This window comes from Rhea americana, unplaced genomic scaffold, assembly GCF_003343005.1.
Source record: "Rhea americana isolate MKP2758 unplaced genomic scaffold, rheAme1 scaffold_83, whole genome shotgun sequence".
NCBI classification, from domain to species: Eukaryota; Metazoa; Chordata; class Aves; order Rheiformes; family Rheidae; genus Rhea; species Rhea americana.
Genome location: NW_028187012.1, coordinates 3,382,880 through 3,396,576, shown reverse-complemented (window position 1 = coordinate 3,396,576; position 13,697 = coordinate 3,382,880). Strand labels below are relative to the sequence as shown.

At 37.7% G+C, this 13,697-nt stretch overlaps 1 long non-coding RNA gene across 1 annotated transcript in view; it reads left to right on the top strand.

Annotated features, from left to right (window-relative positions):
• Window positions 1–12,503, top strand: part of LOC146585299 (uncharacterized) — a 30,957-nt gene extending 18,454 nt beyond the window's left edge. Inside the window, exons 3-5 of the long non-coding RNA XR_014898036.1 lie at window positions 6,454–6,533; window positions 8,200–8,341; window positions 12,362–12,503. This is a non-coding gene — a long non-coding RNA (uncharacterized LOC146585299). The remainder of the gene's footprint in view (window positions 1–6,453; window positions 6,534–8,199; window positions 8,342–12,361) is intronic.
• The last annotated feature ends 1,194 nt before the right edge of the window (window positions 12,504–13,697 follow it).

Sequence of the window (13,697 nt, the reverse complement as noted above, 5' to 3'; positions counted from 1 at the left end):
TATTTATTTATTAATTAATGTAAGGAGTACAAATGCCTTGTGAAGTGCAATTTCACTGATCACTGTATGTATTTTAAAAATAGGAGTTCTCAGATTTTTTAAAAAAATGCATAAAATTGAAAAAAATGGACCAATGCTGCTTTTGGGTTGCATTTCATCTTTTTTTTTTTTTTAATTTTAATGACGAATAGAATGAGTAATCCCAGCAAAATCAAATAATTCTGTAAGGCTTACTCAAGGCAATTCAGCAGCTGGAGGGAGCTTAATTTGAAAAGGGTTGATCTGAATATGTAAGCTAACRAAGGTTGGTGCTCTACACAAAATGCTGGCTGTTAAATGTTGCGAGTGATGACAGACGGGCCTTTCTCTTTCGAATGAGAGATTGCACCTTTCAAAAAAGGTAGTGGCTATACATTACAGTGAAAAGTTTACCTTTCTATCTATAGTATCTTATCAGATAAATAGACTATTCAGTATCTCCAGGAACACGAGCACTTTTTTTCACTTAAATTTTAAAGGTCTTTAAATTTGAATTAAATTAAGTATTATTAATTCAATTAAGGTTTAATTCAATTTTAATTTTAACATAGGCTCTAGTTATAGCACTTTCTAATGATTCCAGTTGCACGTTGTTGTTGATGGGGATGATTAGGGTTCATTCCTCAGAAAGATCACACTTCTTCCTTGCTGCGTGCTGAAAAATGGCTGTGTATAAACTTCTGTTTCCCGTGGATGCAAAAATGGTTGGTGAACCACGTGTAGCCAACGGATTTGTGGCTAATTTAAGAGTAAATAGCCATATTTAGTTACTCACTTTGTGCTGCAAAAAGAAAAAAAAATGCATATTTAGTGAGCAAGGGCATGTCTATGCTGCTGCTGAAGCTGTGACTGTGAGATGGGGGTACATACTAGACTAAACTAACCTAACTTTGGCAGCAACCATAGTGAAAAAGGTCACAGCTCTATTCTCCATAATTAAACAACTCCTAAAACTGGAGATACTGGAATATGTATTTAGTTAGTAAGCTTATACTGAGGCTTATGCCTCATGTCTTCCCTGCTATTTTTTTACTCAAGGCAGCTATATTAAATAACTATGGGAAAAAACATGGGATAATCTCATCATATTTTCCATTTCAGAGTGTTGACATAACTTAAGCTCTGTGCTTGAAAARTCTTTCCAAACATGAAAAATCGTGGGCATGTTCTTTTGGAGAAATTTACCTTAAAACTGAAAATCCTATATGTAATTTTTTTCTGCCTAAGTCAGTCAGTTTCTTGATGCAGCATTCACACCTGCTGCGACAAATCTTGGGTTTATTTTTCCACTCCTGCTGGAATCAATCCTTCCCCTCCTACTTGTTTCTGTAAGTTTTTTCCTGTAGGGTTCATGGTGTTTATCTGTATCCCCCTGTGAAAGGAACTTGATACCAAAGAACGATGGAAAAGCTGAATTTGTCGACTGAAGAATAGTGGAGCTTGACCTGAGAGGTTTCAGTGGATTTATTTTTGGATGAAGTTCTGCTGAAATGTAAAGGTTTCGTTAAAGGAAGAGGCTGCAGTTTTACCCAAATTGTGCTTCAGAAGGAAGAGGAAAAATTCGATACAGGCAAACAGTTTTGAATCAAATTCTATCAAAATGAAATGATCCAGCTGACACTGCTAGGGTTTTTTTTTCTGTTTTTGTTGTTGTTGTTGTTGTTGTTGTTTTTTGGCAGAAGTTTTCCCTGATGAAGTTTGAAATGCTTGTTTCTATTTGGAATGAAGTCAGATTTCAAAATCGAACTCTGCATTTTCTAGGCAGCTCTAGACAATATCTAGTTCCACTTGCAAGCTTATTTCCTCGGTAGCAAGTAGGACAAACTGTAGTCAGCATCAGGAAAAAAAGAAACACTCCCCCAAAATGTCTAGAAAGCACTAAAGAATGAAGGTTTCAGTTGTTACCTCTTATGAGCACCACAAAAAATAGGTACAGGATAAAATCCTTATTAAACAGAGACATTTCCTGCATTTAAAAAGGAGTTACCAGATGTGGTGGAAGGATTGCTGTCTGCTTAGTGCACAGGACAAAGATCCAGAAATTGAGACGCAGGTGTTCAGACTCTCTCATGTACACATTATGTTAGGGGAGTCTTAAGCTTTTTGTGTTCTTATTTTCCGACGTACAGAAGGAGCCTCAGATGGTGAAACCTTGCTCTCTGAGCTGATGTAGTGACTGATTAGACTGCTTGCAGCACTTAGATGCTGTGGAAGATTACAGAATACTGGAGTCTATGTAGTGCCTCATCCCATCTTACTTCCCCTGTACATGCTGCTGAATTATTGGTGATTCTGGGTTGAAGTCTGGGTCAGCTCTGTGGAGACATGTGCATTCGGGGATGTGAATTAGTGCTGCAAGTGGAAGAGTGAAAATCAGAGAATGAAACGTGAGGTGAAAAGTAGCATTTAGCTGCTTTGCATTTACTGAAGTAAGTGCTTTTTACTYGATAATAGTGAGGCTTTAGAGCAAAATATGGTATCTGCAGGATTCTTATTTGCTCCTGCAGACACTGTGTAGATTGCTTGAACAGTATCGTAGTTACTCCTTTTTTCTTGCTGTTCTAGATTTCTCCTGAAACAGGTAATGAAATGTTTGGCAAGATAGTGTGCCATACTTGTTAAATGAGCTGCCAGTAGTCAGTCATTTATAAAATTCTTACCCGTGTCTTCTCAGCTTGCTTCAACTTACATCCCGCTGGAGAGAGATGTCTGTTGTGGCCACCCCCGTTGCGATCAGTTTGTGGTGCACCCTTTCCTTCCTCTCTCTTRTATCCTTAATACTTGAGGCAAGTGCAGGTAACGGGTCGGTCTTGGTTCAGAGAGGGGCGAGACGAGCACCGAAGCAGAACCCGTCGGCTGGCAGAAGCRCCCGGTGTTTTCAGGAGAGCTCGTGCTGCTGCCAGGTGTGACGTGTGCCGCAGAAGGAGCTACGGGCGTGCAGGGACGCCAGAGGTGCTCAATGCACAGCTTATTTATTMATTTTCTATTATCTCTGTGTATTTTAACAGCCATGCTTCAGCAGATACTATGCTGAAAGTCATTTTGCAGTGCACTAGCCTCAGCTGAGGCACTGCCACCAGAGCTGGGACTCTYTCTGGGTGTGCATGTAAAAAAGAGAATTTAAAAATGTAGTTTATGGTTGACACTTCTCATCTTTCTCTTGTATTTTCAGTACACTGGAAAAGCATCTAGCATTTTGTGTTGACATTATTTATTACGTAGCTTTACTTAATTTATCATTCATGTAAGTACAAGTGTTTAATACAACAAATATCAGATTTTTAAATGTGACGTTTGTAAAAACAGTTACAATTAGCCGGAGTGCAAGTATAATTAAAGTAACAACATATGCAAATTTTATGCAACTTCTTTCACACATACAGCCTAAAAAAAAATAGATATTATGTCCTTCCAGATGTGCAAGGTCCTTACCTCAGAATAGGGCTTCTCTATACTATGCATTCTTTTATTAAATAAAACTTTAACATAAACCCTGAATGACGTCAATAGAAGTGGCTGTAGCTATTAATTTCATTGTAACTTTTAATACAGAGTTTCAGTGTTTTGAATCAAGGAGCAGTCAGAGTAGCACAAATGAGTCTAGAGTATCCTGTAAAATGTTGGACTCTGGCAAGAATATAGCAGTTACCTAGTTTAGCAGAAACAGATTACATATGGAAGTGCAGGTATACTTCCACAGATAGCACGTGCTATGACACTCGTGGTTCCACAAGTTATGTTGAACTGAGCTTTGCTCTTAAAGCAAGTGATCAAGCATATGGTGGCATTCAARGCTCATTCAGAGATGTATAATCAGAATTAAAATATTTAATGTTTTTTCATCAGGTCAAAATAAATGGATTTTTATAGAGAAGAAAAAGATTGTTTTCTATACATTTCCTGTAGAGAGATGTGTCTTGACGTGTGTATCTACCCAAAACTTTCTGAACCTTTCTGTAATTCCTTTTAGGAAAATAGGGACACAACTATCTCAAAAATCTTTGTAATGATCACTTCTGTAGAAAAGAACATTTTAGAAAAGGTTATGTCCTGTTAGATGGTTTAAAATTAGMGGGAACTTCTGTCTCTTGGTTTTAACCTATACACAGTGGAAAACTCAAAGAAAGCTCAGCATCACAGAGAAGTCTTTCTATAAGCATTTTCACTAATCACGTTTTCCATAGTCAGTGGACATTAAAACAGAGGAGAAAAAAAAAACAGGAATGATGAAACAAACTTCCAGTAAAACATCCAATGTAAGATCACTTTCTTTCATCTGGTAATAGTTATCCTTAAATTATAGAGATGCTGGTGTCACAAGCGGATAGTAACAGGATTAAGGTTGTGTCAGATTTGGCAGATCTGTGGGAAGTGCAGTGTTGGATGTGTGAGGACAGCAGCCAGCAGGACCAGAGGTGAGCTATTCAAGCCTCACTATTAGCCTCTGTTATCCTTTAAGTTCTTATTCTGCTTCCAGTATAAAATCTGAAGCCGACTGAGAGGCAGAAGATCATTTTGATGTAGGATTTACCCAGAGTAAAATTCACAAATGCTTTGATTTGGTTGGCCTTATTGATCATCTTACTGAGCATGTAGAATGACTGTATCACAAATAAAAATGGCAAGGTACAGCATCTACTAAAAATGTTGTTTTTTCTGATGCATGCTTTGTGTTATGGTGTTTGTCGTTATTTTATCCTGTTAGTTTTAATTACGTTGTTGTCTTCTTATAGCCATCAATTCAGTAAATGAAGGATAAACAGAACAAAAAAGATTCCTATGTTTGGGTAGCCCAGAATGAGCAAATTAATTTATGGCTGCAGCATTATACTAGTCTAGATCTCAAATAGATTAGTCAGTGGCAAGACTCACATTCACTTTAAGGAGCAGGATTTCCAGAAGGACTGGGCATGAAAAGACTACCTGGTGTTATAAAAATATGATGGCATTGTTCATACTGAAAATATGACAAAAGATTGGCTGATCTCCTCTTCCCTGGAGCACAAGGAAGCTTTTAGAAGCAGTTTGAATTGTGTGCACACCCATATACTTTAAGGAACAACATGTTACATTTTGGAGAAAAACAGCTGAGTGGTCTTCACATTTGGGAATGAAAAAATTGCACACTGTGTAGTGAGTCTGATCGTTTAATTCTGCTTCCCTAACTTGTGCATCTGTAAAGTTGTGAGCATAGTTTCTAAGGAGGAAGGAAAGACCTTTGAAAACATATTTTCCAAAGGGTCAAGTCACCTTCCCTTTCAAAGAGATACTGACATTTTCTATTGACTGAAAATACAAGGGTATCTTTTTTTTTTGTTTGTTTTGTTTTTTTGTTTTTTGTTTTGGTAAAGATGAATATCTATGCTTATTTGACCATTACTTATAGAATGGGATAAACACTTACTTAAACATAGCAGTATGACAATGATACAATCTTGTAAATTCAGTCTAATTTATAACAGTTGTTGTGTTGTTGGCACTCAAAAATATTGTTGGTAAAACAAGTACTTAGAAGACAGGATTGAATTTTTAAACTTTTTGTGAATATTAGGAAAAACACTGGTTTCAGTGAATGAAACGAGCTTATCTCATTCATTCCTCTTTAGTGAAACATTAACTGATCCCATAATCTAATTTACTAGAAGAACAAACTTCTAATAGTCTCCTTTCTCTGTTTCGTCTCCTTCGGAGAGATTCTTTTAGAACTATTTTTGTTGTTATTGATACTGCCTTACGTTACTTCATGGCACGTTGCAAAGCTTTCATTTCTTTCCTGTCATTGCTAACGTGTGGTATAAGTTCAAATTTGTCAAGTGTTTAATTTCAGAGTTTCCCTCAGCCCCCCAGAAGTATGCTGTCCACGCAATAGTTTTAYATTTCTCCTGGCAGATACTATCACCACAACATAATGAGTATTCCAGGGTTGTGCCCCATGATGGGAACAGATCTAGGTTCTTTGAAAAGATGCAGTTGAAGTCCTGTCAAGGTGTCGTTCAGTGTCCTTCCAAGATACGCCAAAACATTACAGCAGTGACAAAAACTGAAAAATAAGATCCTGTGAAACTTTACGGGGAGGTCCCAGCAGCTAAGGCTTTCCGAGTTCTCTAGATTCCTTTATTGAAATAAAGGTGTTGGTAAAGAGCCTCTGTCTTGCAATTTTAGGAATCCTTGTTATTTCTTAACAAGATACTCYGGGGTGTCTTGAAAAGGCTGTTGGTATGTGCAGTCTGTGTTTGAGTGCTGAGCAGATAAGAAGGTTCACTCATTCATCTGAAATTAGATTCAGGCACAAACTGTGAAGTTAACTTCAGCTCAGAAGTTTTTCRAAGGAACCCGAACGAGGATGCTTATGCCTGCTTTTAACTACGTTGATGGTAAAAACATTAGAATTCAACATCCGTCTCTAATTTGTAGGGCCCATCTCAAATCTGGGCAAGCACTCACGCCTCTTCAGATTCATCAGAACTACGCAGATGCATAAAAGCTGAGTACAGGTAAAACAAAAGCAAACAAAGCTTTTTTTTTTTTTTTTTTAAAAAAAAAGTATAATTRTTTACTCTAGAGACATGAGAAGAATCTATTGAGATATTTTGACATTCTGCTTTTGGGCCTGGCCAAATTCCACCTTTGGGGAGGCTCACAACATGAAAATTAATAGGGAAAGAATGTTAACCACACTTTTTCAGATGTCGTATCTTTTAGATCTAAGATTAATTTTGGATTTGAGTCATCGAGTAAAGGAGTTACTCTATGTGAGCCAGATTGCCTGTCCTTTAATACATGCTATACGTAGATTTATACAGCTGTACCTCGTAATGTGCTAATATTTTAATATTTCTTTCATGTTTTCTGCCTTCCTTTCCACTATCGGACAAAATGTCGCAGGAAGCAAAATAAGCGGTCAAATCCTACACACTCATTTTTTGGGTAATTCACTTCACTTTAAGCTTTGAGAAATATACTGACTATTTAAGTTGAAATGTGAACATTTTTCTCTTCTCTGAGTACCACCTCCTTGTTTTTGGGTCTATTCCATATTTTAAAAGCTATGTCCATCATACAAATTATCTTTTAATAGATATGACTCGAGGTGACTTCTGTGATGTCCCTTCAGTGTAAAACTTGTGTGAGGAAGAACAGAGAGTTAGTCATCTTATTTGTGCTAAAGAGACATCTTCACTATGCCTTGCATACCAGAGGGCCCATGCCATCACTACTATATTCCCAAAGCCCTCTACATGTCCAGATTTTTTTTGTTAACTGAGCTCTGTGGCAGTAAGAAAAACGTGTATGGAAAGTAAAGTTGAATAGAGCTGGTTTTCCAATGATGTCTTTGCCATACAAAGCTGTGATTTCAATAGTTTCATCCTGTTAGAATCTATATCCAAGACGTGAATTTATGTGACAATATTCTCTGCTGTGACCTTTTCAGATGTTACATTCTGTTTCATCCATTATCGTATTTTTTTTATCTGGAATGTGAATTCAGTTTAAACTCTTTGGAGGGACAGCCTAGAACAGTTTAACACAGAAGGTCTAATTGACTGTGTCAACCCGAAGAGGGCTCTGACGACTTGTTAGGAGTGTTAGGTGACAGGGGTATACACGTTGTCACTAAGCATAAAAGCTTGAGGAACAACCTCCTTTCAGAGCACCGCTTCCCATGCAGAAAGGGAGGAGTTTTGCGGGGGAAGAGGAGACAAAAAAGCGTGTTCGTATTTCATGTTTTACATTTTACAGTGTTTCTTTGAAGCAAAACTGAGGGAGTGCTTCTTTGATCCCACCACCCTAAATGTCATTAGGGTAAAACACAGGAAAACTGGGAAGATGTGTAATAGCCTGCAGCATCTTCAGCCTCAGTTGTTTAGTGCACGGGATACAATCCCTTTTTACAAAGGATTTATTCACAGGGAGGATATTTGCTGTCTGAGAAGTCTGGCGTTTTCATGCATGCCTTCAAACCATTTATCACTTGAAAATACAGTTACAGAATTAGGCCAATAGACAATTATTTAAATTGGCATTGCCTTTACGCAAAAAAGCTTGCTTAGCTCCTGAATGGAACTGAGTGGAATATTCCCAGTGAGTCAACATTTTTTCTTCTCTGTCTCTAAACARTGTTATAACTTAAAATGTTCAATTTGCCTTTGTCTTTTGCAGCTCTTCCCTGTATGTTATAGGAAAGTGGACACTGCGCAGCGGGTAGGAATRCAGCACGTATGCTATGTTTGCAGATGTGTTGAGGCTGTTCTCTCGGATCTGTGTGAGCACGTGTTTAAAGGAAGTAGCCAGGCTGCGGAAGGTGGGTCTGCGAAGGAACTGTAGTTGCAGTTTACCTGGAAAGATGGTTTTCGAGAAGACAGGGTGAGGGGTCTCTGATGGGCGGTTCTCGTGAGAAAGGAAGACTCGTGAGATCCCCGTGGACCCGATGCGACCACGTCCAAAAGAGTACGCAGGATGATGAAGAAACTGAGGCAAAGACCGATATGTAGGGGTTTATACATAATTCCAAGCGATTACAAGTTTGGAAAGCACGTAGTTAAGTAACAGTGAATTTGGGGGGAAATCCAAAATCTCAGCAGTTGTCCCATGGGGTATCGACGTGAGCGTGGGGCCGGGCACGGCGGCTCCCTGCGGTGCGAACCCCGGGAAGCRCTGTCGGGGTGCTCACCCACCTCAACCAGAGGTCTCTCCTCAGTCGCCTGGGGAAAAAAAAAATCCCCGTTGATCCCTGCTAAGTGCTTGTTTTAGTTACTTAAAAACGAAATATTTCAAGGAATAGGCAGGGTTGAYGGGAAGCCAAACTTAGGACGGATTTCCAACTCAGACCGCTGCAGTTAAGAATATATAATTTAATATCCACAAATAAGGATCTTTTGATACAGTCCGATGTCGTTTCTGGGCTTGCTCTACGTTGACAAATGGACGCAGAGTTGCGCAGAGTACACTGGAGTGTATTAACGGGCGATGATTCATAACTAATTGTCTCAGAACGATTTGTTAGCAAATAATTCACCCTTCAAATGAAAATATGCTGCAAGAGAAGAGCTTTTTTCTATGCTTTTTTTTCCTCCTTGAGGAAAAGCAGGTACGGCTTAGCCCGGCTCCGTATGCAAATAGACTGAGTATTCTAGGACTGATGGTRGTAGTTGTGAGTTCATTTTATTAAAGCCAAAAGGAAAATTGAAATAATATATATATTTTAATGCTTCCATAACACACAATTAAACTGTAATCGGCTATAAATCAACAACATCCACCAGTTCACAGGCAAATACTGATTTTCTCATGGTATTTCTTTACTTTTATGGCGTATTTTTGTGCCTATACAAATGTGCTATGGCCTGTTAGGGAACGTGTCCATCTGAGAAATACATTGTAATTAAATGCAATACCAAAAACACCGTTTTCTGGGAAAATTGCACTTGTCCTCATTATCTCTAAACCAGACAAAATCCCTAACAGTGTGCATTGAATCTTGCTMTAACAGTCATGCTTCAAGTGTTGTTCTTACAGTCACAAAGCCTCAGTGCTACTCAAATTAAAAAGTTGCGTCAGAGCAACCGCGAGTACTCTGCGTCAAAGCCAGGGTGTCCGTGAGGATGTCAGATGCTCTGGTTTTGTTCTTTCTAGAGCAGGAGAAGTATCGTTAAGATTTATACAGCACTGTAAACCTGGGGCGTAAGGAAGGAAAACGAAGTGATCAAGCCTTCAGCTAGAACAGTCTATGAGTTTGTGAAATTCCTTCAAGATAAGGGAAATAAAAAAGCCTGAAGTTAATTAGGTTGGATGATTATCTTTCATAATTCTGCTCTAAAAGCTTTGCGACTGCTCAGCAGGAGATATTTGAATTACTTTTAATGAATGTTTCTAGCCTTCTATCTCCTGGCATACAATTTTTAATAGCTCTTTTATGGAAGAGCGTCCAGATTTGCCAGGTATTCGGAGTTCACTGATGTTTGGATAATTAATTGAACTGAAGTGATGAGCCACATTGAAAAAGGAGGGAAACATAAATGAAAAGAAAGTAGTAGCTTGTTTATTTTAAGCTATTTTCATTGTTCTTACCTATACAACTCTTGTGTGAATTTCTATTCAAAATATTTCTTAAAGCTCCTTTCTGTTTATTCATCTTTTCAGTTTCTTTTTCTTCYACTTCTTCCCACATTTCTTTTCCCTTTCTTTTTGTAACTGAAGGAAGAAACCAACTATTTTTTCCAGTTTATTAAAAAATAGCAGTTTGAGAAGGATAATGTTCTTTCCCAGTTTTTTTGAAGTACAGAGTATCAGGGCCCTAMGCACCACAAGGAACCATAGGGGCATCTTTAAACTTCTGCTGCAGGGCTGGGGCTGCAGTTATACCTGCCTGAGGAAAAGAGCTTAGCTTAGACAGGGCTTCCTGGAGCAGGTCAGGTCTCCTCCGTCCCAGCTTGTGGGGCAAAGCAAAAGATGCAAAAAAACAAAAAATAATAATAATCTTWTAAGGAGGCTAGGCTTCCCTGCTGTTGACTTCATGCATAACCTTTAATTTTGGTGGAACATATTAACTTCCAAATTGTGGAGGTGATTTCTTTTACTTTGATTCTGTGTGCAAGCTTCCTAGATATAAACATTATTTACGAAATAGCTGAAAAGGTGCCATTCAAGTTAAAAATAGTGACTGCTTAACTCCTTGGGCTGCTTAAAATGTTTCTCCTTGCTTTTACACYCAGAGTAAAGCAGCACAGTAGATATGCTGCTCCCTTGCATAGTGGCTACTACAAGAAATTATCTCTGTTTCACAGCCCTAATGCCATATAACAGAGCAAAACAAAGCATTACTTCCAGACTACTTAAATGCTTCTACTACTGAGTTAGATTTAGATATCCAAAACCAGATACATGGAATATTTACAGGTGCAGTATAGTCACTGCAGGATGAGCTTAGCACAGGATAATTTGCCATGCTAGAAGCAACAAAGGAAAAAAAAAAAAAAAAAGGAAAATAAAAAAAAGGAAAGAAGAACTTATGTTCCATTTCAGCAATCACTTACCTCCCCTCCACAATACATTGAAAGGCTTTTTGATTGAGAAATGTAGCCAAGTGCATAAAAACAGAATGTTATTCRTTCTGGGTAAAATGGAACAGAAAGTTTGATTTTATAATGTATGCAAAACAAATGTGTCCTCTTTCTTATCAATCTGGAAAGCAAAATTTGTTTGGAAAAGGAAGTAAAGTCATCAGCAAAACAAAAATTAACCCGAAAGTAAAGTATCTTATATGAGATAAAAGAATATAGTCTCTTTGGTTTTACTAGGTTTATATATGGTTGAGCTACTTTGCTAGTAGGCTATGTTTATTATTCCACTCAGTAATTTACTTAATATTTATTGCTTTAAGGGTTTCACTTGTGTCTTTTTATGGCAGCGAGATGTCACCTTCGGTGTTTCTAACAGAGGCATTGCAGCAAGCATAAAAGTGGGATTTTTTTCAAAGCAAGGGGTGGCATTTCAGGAAAGCGCTGCACAGCTAGCAACCCCAAATGGGAAAGAACAGGGCCAGGCTCTCAAATCACATTAAAAAAAAATGTGATGTTAGTGCTGCAATTGTAAATTGGGTTGTTTAATACCAGGAAAATACCATGTAGTCAGACTTGCCTACACATAGTGAATGGCAAGGTTTGCCCTAGAGAAGTTCCCTTTTTTATTTTCTGTCTTTATTTGGCTGAGGGATAGAATTGGTTTAAAGCATGCATCAAAACCATTCTTCAGTTTGGAGCCAGAGCTGAAAATAGCTTTGCATGACCATAAGCATGTCTGACGTTTCCCCCCTGACTCTGGATTGGACTAATAAAATAAATATATGACTTCCTCCTCCTTCTGCTAGATAAGCTCCTGTTAATTCTAAAGATCTGGTGAAAATCCAGTGGGAAATGATACTGTGCTCTTTAACTCCTTTTTTCCTTTTCCTCCTTCTGAAAACTTTTGAGTTCTGTAAAAACAAATACTGGGGAAAGCTAGATAAATAACAAGGGAAGCTTTTTTWAAGAAATTTCATCATATCATCCTGATATTCAGTAATCAATCTCACTTTTATCTATTCATTACTTCTTTCATTTATTTAAATGGAGGTTTACAGTGCTTTTTTCATGCTTCATTATACTATCTGCTTCCCTTATGCAATGGAAATTTATCTCTGTGTTTCAGTACATTGTCTCTTGAAAGAATTGAAAACTATAAAAATAGTATTTCTTTGCTTATTGGCAGAGGATCTCAGTGATAATATGGCAGAATATTGTCTGATTGCTGTACTTGGCCACACCCCTTTCTTTCTCTTTTTTAGCCTGTTCCTACTTCAGAGTTGGCTGGGTTAGACCACTTATTTATGAAGCTCACAGTATGTATGCCAAAGCTTGTCACGATGTTCATTGAATTGCTGTTTTCCCCCCAACATTGCTGTCTAAGTAAAATCTGTTTTGTCTACCTGGACTCCTATCTGCAGTAAAAGTTTTATTGGCAAAATGCAGATACACTATGCTAATGTAAACTTTGATATATTTCTACGAATGGCCACAGTGAACTTAAGACAAAGYCTAAATCACCATTTGTATTATCAACAAAAGGGAAGCACTGAGGTTTTGTAGTTTGGTAGAAACTGTGTTTTCCCAAGTCCTAGAATTAAAATAAATTTTTTTGAGTCACTATTTTGTGATGGATCCTATTTCCAAGAATAATTATGCAAACTGTGTGCTCATGTACCATAAGAGTATGCAGTCAGTASATACTGAGATCTGTACATAACTAAAATCATAGAATTAGATAAAATGATCCTGTTTGTCTTTGCATGTTGTTGTTGACCTAAATACATGAGATTCAAATATGKCTGTTTTAGGCTTTTATAATTTAATAGCACAAGATGCAAGATCTTAAACTTAGAGACTAATAACAAGTATTTCTGTTAAGTGAGAGATCATCTGTTGGAACTAATGGGAAAAGAAAAATTCTAGCTAWAATAATCAGTCAAAGGATGACTATGAGATAGCCAAAAGAGATGGTTTGGGGAAAAGTGAAGACCTACAATGTATAAATTCTAGTTTTTCTGGTGGAGAAAAAAGAGAGATTAATGCTATTTCATAAAATRCTAGTGAGACTTTTTCACACCTATGGACAATTCTCGTTAGGCGTGTTTTGGAAAGATGAATTCAAAGCAGAGGAAGGACCGGAAAGCTTAGAAAGATAGTAAATAGTAATTAAGATAGGATTTGGAAGATGACTTCAAACTGTTAGCATCCAGAGCTTCTGGGGCAACCTTCGAGAAGTCTTAYGGGGTCAGTTCTTTGGTTATTATTCTTAAAATGGAGCATCCACAGCTAATGAGAAGGACGGTGTGATTTAGACTAGATGAGGTTAGCCAAGTATGGAACTCCGAGTCCTCCTACTTGGTTTATTTTTCTTGGCCTTTCTGTGGGTGTTTCTGCAGCATCTATATCTAAATAAAGCACCTATGTTTGTAGTGCTGGAAGGGTATGTGTTGATCGGATGCACTGCATGACAGTGTGAGTTATACTGTTACATATAGACACTTCAGAAATCCTTATCTAAAAATTAAATTAATCCTAGGTTTTTATTCAAAGTTCCCCTGTAAGGAACCTTGTTCTTCTGTTGATGACTCTGGAAAC